The sequence below is a fragment of the Mus pahari genome, chromosome 21 (genome assembly GCF_900095145.1).
Source record: "Mus pahari chromosome 21, PAHARI_EIJ_v1.1, whole genome shotgun sequence".
NCBI classification, from domain to species: domain Eukaryota; kingdom Metazoa; phylum Chordata; class Mammalia; order Rodentia; family Muridae; genus Mus; species Mus pahari.
In genome coordinates, this window is record NC_034610.1 from 4,057,608 (window position 1) to 4,068,189 (window position 10,582).

At 45.9% G+C, this 10,582-nt stretch overlaps 1 pseudogene; it reads left to right on the top strand.

Moving 5' to 3' along the window:
• The first annotated feature begins 5,973 nt into the window (after positions 1-5,973).
• Positions 5,974-10,582, top strand: part of LOC110338462 — a 14,719-nt pseudogene continuing 10,110 nt past the window's right edge.

The following is a 10,582-nucleotide window of genomic DNA, read 5'->3' on the forward strand; positions in this document are numbered from 1 at the left end:
CACAAAGTGCTTATACAAATATTGCCTGTGTTTATAAACGTCGAATGTAGATTCCCCAGAGGTCTTTTGGCTTGTAGCATGAAGGCTTTTTGTGGTCTAATACCTCCGCCGAGACACCAGCAATTGTTACAATCAAGGCAGCCACATATTGGGACATCATTTGAAATTCTGGAAACAAACATTTGTTCCCTCTTGGAAGAGCTTCATATGGCTTTCCTTAGGGAATAACACATGAAGTGGAAGTCTATGCATGAAAAAATTTTCACTGCATATATAATTTCACAAGTGGAACTTAATTCAGGAGTTTCTGGGGACTACTATGCTTTTGAAAACCCGTCCCCCATAGCGATGGGTTATTTATAGCTAGGAAGTTCTTGCCTGCAGCTTCATACATATCTCTGCACCTCTTTTTACTGAGGCTCTGTGTGTTTGTGTGCACATGTACACATGTACTCATGCTGCAGCTTACATATGTGTGAATGTGTGTGTCTGCATATGTGGGGTGTGTGTGCATGTATGTGAGTGTGTGAACGCTGTGCTCACGGCTGGACAAGGAGTCTTCATCCATCACTTTTTACCTTACTCATCGAGACAGGCTCTCTCAGTGGAATCCAGAGTCACCAACTGGGATAGTCTAACGTACTAGCTTACTTTGGGGATCGTTGTTTCTACCTTCCTAACACAGGGCTTAGAGACAGGCGACCATACATACTCAGCACTTGTGTGGGTACCGGGGAATCCCGCTTCTCACTCTTGCATGGCAAGTGTTTTTGCCACAGACACCAGGCTTTTTGTGTCTCATCATTCTGAGAAGGGGGCTCCTGGTGAGAGCTAATAGGATACCAACACATCTTTAAGGGATCTGGATGCTTTTTCCCAAGACTGACCTCTGAAGGGCCTCTCCACTCAGGACTGGCTCAGGCAAGCCGTTCCCTGCCTGCTCGGAGTTGCCATTCCCAGACCACGCGTCTTGGATTTTGACTGAACACTGTCTTAGTTTATAGATGGATACACTGGAGTGCCAATTTCCTGACATTCCCTCTGGGAGTCTCACAGAGACGGCAGTGCTTGCTGGAGTTCTTCATGCAGACAAATGTTCAAATCCATAAACGAGCCGTTAGTATTGGTCTCCATTGTTTGTGCTCCTCGGGGCTGGAGGATCTCTGGAGAAATGAGTCTTCCCGGCTGCCCGCTCCACGCTGTGTCTTTCTCAGGAGCAATAATGACAGTCACATAGGGCTGCTTTGCTGAAGGAGAGCTGTGAGTCTTTCTCACTGAGCTGAGACCCCGCTGCTAGCCAAATTGGATGCAGGACACTTTTCAGTGGGTGATGACATCTGATTCAGAAGCGAGGCAGCTTGTGTTCGGGAGTCCAGATGGGGTGTAGAGCGGTGACATTTACAACGATCTTGTTTTCAGTTGGAAGCAGAGTTTCTGTACTAGGGAAGAGTGGAATATACCACAAAGCCTGGCTCCCCTCTGATTCCACTATCTCCTGGATGCCATGTACCAGGTCTCTGTGCCATTGGCAGAGGGTCGGTCTTATCACGTCCCAAAAGAGATTTTGTTACCCAGCTTTCTGTCACTATGACAAATACCTGAGATAAGCCAGTTTATGAGGAGGATTTATGTTGTCTCATACTTAGAACTTCAGTCCACAGTCACCTCTCCCCATCACTTTGAGTCCGTAGTGGCATAAGACTTCATGGCAGGAGCATGAGGTAGAGAAGGGTTGTTCACCACCATCCCAATATCCCCTTCCAGGGCATGCCTCCAATGCTCCAATGTCCTTCCCCTAAGCCCCACCCACTGAAGGTGAGGACCCAAATTCCCAGCATCTCCCAATGGAGTCACACATTCATGACCAAGCCATGAGGAACACAGGGCTTTGTGGACATTGTCAAGCTACAGAGACCTCAAGGGAAACACTGTGAGCCGACCAGAAGCCTGGATACATTCCTTCCTGCAGATGAGGTTAGAAGACTGAATGGACTATTGTATTTGAAGATTCCCCAATTTCTCAACAAGTGATGCTTTGTAGAGAGGCAGGGTTTGAAGTTCTATTTGTTGTTGTTGTTATTTTATTGTTTCCTGGAACTCCCTCTGTAGACCAGGCTGGCCTGGAACTCACTCTGTAGACCAGGCTGGCCTTGAACTCAGAGATCCTTCCGTCTCTGCCCTCCATGCACATGGATTAAAGGCGTGCGCCACCATTACCTGGTAGAATTATGTATTTTTTTTAATAATCAGCTTTTATTTTCTCTTTTTTCTTTTGTTTTAATTTTTTTTAAATTAGTGTATAGGAGTACACTGTCACTGTCTTCAGACACACCAGAAGAGGGCATCAGATCCCATTATAGATGGTTGTGAGCCACCATGCTGGGAATTGAAACTCGGGACCTCTGGAAGAGTAGTCAGTGCTTTTAACCACTGAGCAATCTCTCCAGCCCAGAATTCTGTATTTTTAAAGATGAATTTCTCTCTCTTCCCTTGTCTATTCTCAAAGTGAACAATAGATTAAAACTAGGGTCAGAAATATGGATCAGCAGATAGAATTGATTGCTGCCCAACCTGATAACCTGAGTTTGAATCCCAGGACCTGCATGGTAGAAGGAGAAAATCAAATCCTGAAAGGTGTGGTGTGTGTACCCTCTCCCACATATATACACATGTGAGTGAGTAAGTGTGTGTGTGCATGTACACACAATAAATAAATGTAATAAAAAAATTTAAAACTCCCATCATGTGTGGCAGCTCATGCCCCCAACCTCAGCACTCAGGCAAATGAAGTAGAAGGATTGCTGTAAGTTCTAGTCTAGGCTACACAGTAACTTTCAGGCAATCCTGGGCTATGCTAATTAGGGTGTAAGAGCCTGTTTTAAAAAAGGCCAAAGTGGGTGGCAAAGGTCAGCCAATGCTAGCCTCAGCTGAACAGGCAATTTAAGGGAGCATGAGCTACATTTGACCCCTGTCTCAACAACACCACAAGAGGGTCAAATGTCATAGTGAGGTTAGTAACCCCAGCACTGAGGAGGACGGAGTTGGAGGAGTGCCATAAGTTAAGGCCAGCAAGACTTAGACTGTTAAACATTAACAGTCAGCTTGGGCGTCCTAGCAAGATCCTGTCTCAAAACAGAAAAAAACAACAACAACAACAAAAAAACAACTAAAAATAAATTAAAAACTGAAATGATAATACATAAATTTGCCCAAGTCACTCAGAGCCATTTCTAAGAAATTCTGGGGATGAGGAGGAGACCAGGCAGACAGTACCTGTTGAGCCCAGGAATACGGCATATACCTGTCTTAATTACTTTTCTATTGCTGGGATGAAACACCATGATGAAGGCAACATATAGAAGGAAGGGCTTGTTTGGGTCTATGGTACTAAAGGGATAAAACTCCATCACCATCCTGGCAGAGAAATGTGGCAGCAGGCAGGCATGACGACTGGACCTAGAAGCTGAAAGCCGAGGGTGGACACTTTGAAGGAATGCAGAGAGAACACACTGGAAATGGCACCCTTTAAACTCTCAAAGCCAGTCCTTGCCCTCAGTGATATACCTCCTCTAGCAAGGCCACACCTCCTAAGGCTCCCCAGAGCCACCAACTGAGGACTCAGAGCTCAAATGCCAGACACCAAGGTGACAGTTAACACTCTAACAGCCACATACCTATAATTCCAGCACTTCCTAGATGGACGGAAGAAGATCAGGAGTTCAAGACCAGGCTTGGTTATTTCATAGTGAGTTTGAAGTCAGCCTGGGTTGCTCAAGACCCTTCTTTTAAAAGCCAAATGAGAACAGCACCCCTACTCCTGATGAAAGAAACGGTTTCCAGCCTCCATGCCTTTCTCCTGGTACCTAATCCATGCCACACTCTTTATGAATGACCCAGGTCTTCTGCAAGAAAAGCAAGCGCTCCTACCTGCTGAGCCATCTTTCCAGCTCTGAAGGAAACATTTTCTGTAGTGAGTCAGTCGGTTGTGCATATAATTTCAATTTTATCCTTTAGGGTCATTTTTATTCAGTCACCCGAAACTATGCTCTCTCTGTTCTGAAGGAATGAAGAGACATTTCTGGAGAAAAAAGACTGAAATAGTCATGCATAGGAATTTTTTTTTTTGTATGTGTTTAGAAGCATAATGATTCCACATGTGGACCTTGGGTTCAGTATGAATCAAATTCAGTTGGTAACAAATTCAAAACCCGATTCAGACTTGCAAACTCTGTTCCTTCCCCACCCTAGGCAGAGAATGGAAGCCTTGTCCCGAGCGGCTGCATAAACGTCTCAGGAGCTCAGCTACAAAGGTCATTCATTCCCTGCCACACTGATTTATTGGTGTGCGCTTTTGGTCAAAACTCAACTCTTAGAATGGTTCCCTGTTAGGCAAATGGAGAATGTGAAAATATTCCCTAAAGCGCTTACTACGACATGGTGGCTCAGTGAACACTGAAACCCATAGGGCCTCTTCATGCTGCTGGGCTGGGCTTCACTGTTTCCAGGAATCAAACAGAACCATTGAGCATGCCAGGCTCCTCTCAAGAAGGAGATGGAAAGAGGAGTCAGAGGACAAGGTTTGCCAGTCAGTCTGATGGGATGTACATCCTCAATGTTGGTCTTGTTCTCTGAGACTGTCCTCTAAGGAGGTGATGATCAATGTCTCTGCACTCCAGAGCGATCCTTCAAAAGTCGTCAACTGTATACAGTCCCTGCTTGCTCACTTCCCTTTACTGACTCGACTTTCCACCTGTTGCTGTAATAAAGTAATGCTGAGCAGAGCAACTTAGGAGAGAAAGCACTTATTTGGCTCACACCACCAGGTCAACAGTCCATCACTGAGGGAAGTCAGGACAAGGATACAGCAGGAACTGAATCAGACACGATGGCAGAATGCTGCCTCTTAGTTCATGATTAGCCAGTTCTCTTATATAGTCCTGGACCAACATGCCTAGGGAAGATGCTGTCCACAATGAGCTGGATCTTCCTACTTCAACTGAAGGTCAAGACAATCCCCTACAGACTTGCCCACAGACCAAAGTTATCTAGGCAATTCTTCAACTGAGGTTTTTCAGGTGAGTCTAGGCTGGGTCGACTTGACAATTAAAGCTGATTAGGATACCAACCTTGAGCTCAGCTGCTTGGTCCAGTCCTAGCCCCTTCCATGATGGTCTCTGGGGAAATGATTAGGTCCTCAGGTCAATGGTGTCATGAACAGGAAGATCAGTCTTTTAATTTTTTTTTGGGGGGGGGGAGACAGAGTTTTTCTGTGTAGCCCTGGTTGTCCTGGAGCTCACTCTGTAGACCAGGCTGGTTTTGAACTCAGAGATCTGCCTGCCTTTGCCTTCAGAGAGCTGGTACTAAAGGCATGAGCCACACTTATGCATGGTTAGGATGACTTTTATAAAGGAGAACCCAGGCAGTTGCTTATAGAGCCTCATTGCTAAGCCTATCCGTCGTGTTTCTTTTCCTTCTGGCCCCTCCACTCTTTCTCTCTGTCTCTCTTTCTCTCCCTTTCTCTCCCCCTCTCCATCTCCCCTTCTCTCTGTGTCTCTCAGTCTGTGTGTGTGTGTGTGTGTGTGTGTGTGTGTGTGTGTGTGTGTTGGGGAGGGGATCTATCAGTCCAGATCCCTCTGGCACCCTGGCTATTCTTTCTCTGAGCGCCTCTTCCTCACCCCGTGCACCTCTGCACAGGCTTCTCTGTTCCTCTCATCAGGCTCCCCGGGCCCCACAGCTGCTCACAGTTAAACTGTCTGTATTTAAGCTACAGAGCCCTTCCCATATAGGCCTCTTTCAAGGAGAGAGAGAGAGCTTGGATTAGGTCCCAGGGGCTCGCTGTGTTGGTTTCCTCTCTAATAAAATTGCTAGTGGGCCGAAAATAAAATAAAAAGAGGAGCCAGGGAGCCAGGGCACAGGCGGAAGGTTCCGTCCATGAACCAGCAAATATTTCTCACCAGTCAAGTATTCCTGCAGGTTTGAACTTGGACTTCTGGCCTTTGCAACTGTGAGAAGTAAGTTTCATTTCCTTTAAAAATGTTATTAATTTATAATTTTAAAAAGTTTATTAGTTTAAAACTCTCTTTTTCCCTCCCTCTCCCTCTTTCTCTCTCTCTTTCCTTCCCTCCCTCTCCCTCTCTCTCTTTCTCTCGATCTCTCTTTCCCCCTCCCCCTCTCTGTATACACTGACATGTAGATGCTTGCAGAGGCCAAAGGTATTAGGTCCCCCTGGAGCTGGAGTTACAGGCCAATGGGCAGGATTTAGACTGATTTACAGATGGTCTCCTGATGTGGGCGGAGACCCTGGCTCCTTACTGGCCACAGTGACTGAATAATGAGACTGAACATACAGATATGCTCATAGTCATTGGACAAAGCGACTTCCTATCTACTGAATTTCATAATTAAAATACTAGCTGGGGTTCTATATGACTCCTTTTAAAAAAAATCTATTTTTAAAGTATTTTTTTTACAAATTTTCTTCAAAGTTTCAGAAATCAAAACAAATAACAAAACATTCCTTGACCCATGAATAGTACCCTACGATGGGTACCCGTGACACAGGGAACGGATTACCCCGTGTGGGGATGGGGGATGGGAGGAGAGTGAGATTCTAATATCCCATTCAAAGGTGCACGTCTAGTGACTCTGCTTCCTCAAGCCAAACACACTTCTTCTTTTCCCGATGCAGGCTGTGCTCAATACGTTTAGGTCAGTTTGACACAGGCTAGAATCATTTGAGAGGAAGGAACCTCAGCTGAGAAAAATGCCTCTATAAGATCAGGCTGTAGGCAAGCCTGTAGGGCATTTTCATAATGATTGATGTGGGAGGGCCCAGCCCATTGTGGGTGGGGCCACCCCTGGGCTGGCGGTCCTGGGTTCTATAAGAAAGCAGGCCGACCAAGCAAGGGGAAGCAAGCCAGTAAGCAGCATCTTTCCTTGACCCCTGCATCAGCACCTGCCTCCAGTCCTGCCTTGTTTGAGTTCCTATGCTGACTTCCTTCTAAGAACTACTGTGGAAGTGTGAGCCAAATAAACCCTTTCCTCCCCAAGTTCCTTTTAGCCTTGATATCTCTTCACAGCAATGGCAATCCTAACTAGGACACAAGGCCACGCTGTTTCCCGGGCCCCAGTGATCCTCTGGCTTCAGCTACCCGAGTTCCACTCCTTCCGACCCCCTAGGACCACACATGCTGGGGCCCAAGTCTTCAAGTCCAAAGTACATGGTCTTTGGGAACATCTCAGATATAGACTGGTCGTGTCATATTGTATTGTGCTGTGTTGGCTGTCCCGTGTTGTGGTGTGCTGTATTGAGGTTTCTGTTGGTTTTGAGACAGAGTCTCACTATGTAAACCCTTGGCTGGTCTGGAACTCTATAGACCAGGCTGGCCTGGATCTTGGAGATCCACCTGCCTCTGCTTCCCAAGCGCTGGCAGAATTAGAGGTGTGTACCACCATGGGGGGGTGTATTGAATTTTGTTGGGTCGTTTCTGCTGTGTTCTGTATAGTGGTGTATTGTGTGTGCTATTGCACACTTTTAGGCTAGGTACAAACAAGAGCAGTCAGAGATGACTGCAGGAAGGGAAACTCTTGGATTTGTACCAGGGAGGCCGAGTCACCCGATCGAGCCGGTCTCGCCAGCTTGCTATTTCTGACACTGGCCACACTGCCCCTGGAGACTGGGCTGCTGCCACTATGGTCCCAGAAGGCCACCACAATGACATTCTAGCCAGTTATTTGTCCTCCCCAAGTGCTGGTGAGGGAGTAGTTGGAAATGTCTGTGTCCATGCTCCCAGAGGGGGCCTCTCTGTCCCTTCCTCTCCCTGTGTGAGTTGGGTCTCCACAGATGACAAGAGTCTGTTCTGTCTGTACCTTTGGCAGCCACACATGGTGTCATTCGCAAGCTCCCTGGCCTTATGTTAACCTCCCCCTCCCCCTCTTTCTCTGTTCACTGTTCTCAGTCATCATGTACAAATCCAAGACCAGGTGTGGCTGGGGTCTGCTCCTCTATGTCCCTTCTCTTTGCTCCAAAGTCTTTTCTCTGGGGTTAAAGAGAAGTAGCAAACCAGGGGACAGACCTCAGGTGGTAGGTGTGTGCCTCGCATGCAAGAAGCCCGGGGCTCCCCAGGGTTCGGTTTCCAGTACCACTTAAACCCAGAGTGGAAGCGGTAGGAACAGGGTCTCCAGGTTGCCTTTGACTTGTCTGCGCTGCAACTTTGAGACCAGCATTACAAATGTTCACCATCTTGAACGAGCCTCTGAAAGAAAAATTAAATTTCTTTCATTCATTTCTTATCCTGTTGACAAGTGTATCAAATGTGGCGGATTCCATGGTACAGTTTTTGCGTAATCTATATGCAAATAAATCAATGAATAGAAATGAGTTATATAACCACACGCTGTCTGTACTTTTACAAATCTATGAATTTTTTATTTTTTTAATTTTTAATTTTAATTTTAATTTTTTTTTCAAGCTTCCTTACTATTTACATGCCCTAGCTGCTTTAGCTTCAGGTTTAACTTGTATAGATAATGATATGCAAATTAAACTTCACCACCTTGTAAGAAGTAGAGACTTACAGGGGCCTACTGAATGTTTGTTGTCTTGAGTTTTGTTTGTCCAGCAGGGGGCCTGGAATTGAAGCTTTGTACATGTAAAACAGCATCCCAGCCCTGCGCCTACAGTAGTCTCCTCTTAACTGAGGTGTGGCTTCCCTTAGTCTCACGATGCCAGCTACAGTCTGAAGACACCAAATGGAAAATTCTGGAAAGTAGATGGTTCATAGGTTCTAAATCGTACACTACTTTGAGTGGCACAGTGAACTCTGGCATGGCCTGTCTCCATCTCACTTGGGACATTTACCATTCCTCCACGTAGTGTATCCACATGGTATATGCTGCTTTTCGTTGTTAGACAGCCATCTCAGCTAACGGGTTTCACGGTGCTTGTGTCCAAGTAACTCTTACTTCGCTTAATAATGGCTCCAAAGTACAAGAGTCAGGATGGTACAAAGGGGCTGCAAGTGCTAACAACACGGAGCAGGTAGATTACCTTTGTCCACCATGCAGGGTTAAGGATGCCCGAGTGTTCAGGCTTCTGCTGGAGTCTTGGAATGTATTCCCCCTGGATAGGGTGGGGCTGCAGTAAGACTATTTCCTGTTTGCAGGCACTCCTTTCAAGGTTCCTATGCTTAACTCACTTGACATTTCCAGCCATATAAGTGTGTGCTCTCACCCCTCCAGCTCACAAGGCAATATTCCTCAATGAAACCAAGACTGTCGGACTCCAGCCTCTGCTCTTCATCTTATTCGATTATTCGATTCATTTCTAGACTGACCAACGCTTTGTTCTCTCTACTCCCCTTGAAGGAGAAGATAAGAAATGGACCGGGGACACAGATGATTCGGGAAGTCGCTGGGGAAAACAGTAAGCTGTTCCTTCAAGATTAATGTTGTCCAGAGAAATAACGACTGCCTAGCAGAAAAGCAAATCTCCATGTTCAGGCTCCTTCCCTGCCCCCAGCCTTCCTCCTCCAGCCCAGCTGCCAAGGTTTGGTGTATTACTGCTAAAGTTTGGGGTGGGGGGAGAAGGAACGAGGACCACTCCAAAGCTCTTATCGGGCATTCTAAAGGGAGGTTTTGCTACTCCTGTGGGCAAGCAGAGGAGAGCCAGGTACCAGCATGCATCTCTGCGGACTGGATGCTGGGCCTGGCAGGTGTATGAATATCCTGTTTTGTGGGTTGTGTCTGTCTAGAGGTTGCTCCAACTGAAACTAGATCCTGGGGTCTGGGGCCTGAGAGAGGCAGATGACATCAGTGTTCCAGAGCAGAACCTGGCAAGACTGAGGGAACAGAATGTAAACATTAGACAGATGGGGCTTGCTAACATGAAGGGCAGTCCTGGAGCATCATGGGAAAAGGAGAGAAATTAGATGCTGAAACAGAAGGCTAATGGGCATGAAAAAATATTTGAATAATGGATTAGGAAGAATGAAATTACTTTAAGAATTAAGAGTATACAGAGTTATGAATAAAAATAAATTATGTAATAGCCAGTATCTATATCTTTTACCAGAGAGTTTAAGTGATTTTAAACGATTATAAAGTCTTCAAGGATCTAGGGCACGTTCTGTTTCTGCAGCCTCTCCCTGAGCTCGGGTGACCCAGGATAGGCATTGGCCCTTGGTTTGCAGTGTCTAGTTTCTGGAGGGGCCATTTCTTTGATGGCTTGCATCTCTCAATAAACGTTGAGTGAATTAACAAAAAACTTTCTTCCCACACAAAAAAGTACCTAGTAACACATGATTTGCCTCTTTCCCACTTCTGTGTGTCATACACAGTTTGAAGACTCCAGGTCTTTGTTTAATGTTGTTATGGACCACAGTGGCTTACTATGTCAAAGGTGCTTGCCTCCAAGCTTGGTGATCCAAGTTCAATCCCTGGCACCTTCATGGAAGAAGGCAAGAATCAAAGTCATTCTCTGACATCCTAACCCCACAAAATAAATATAATAAAAATTTTAATCTATTTATATATGCATTAGCCATTATTCTAAATCCACACACACACACACACACACACACAC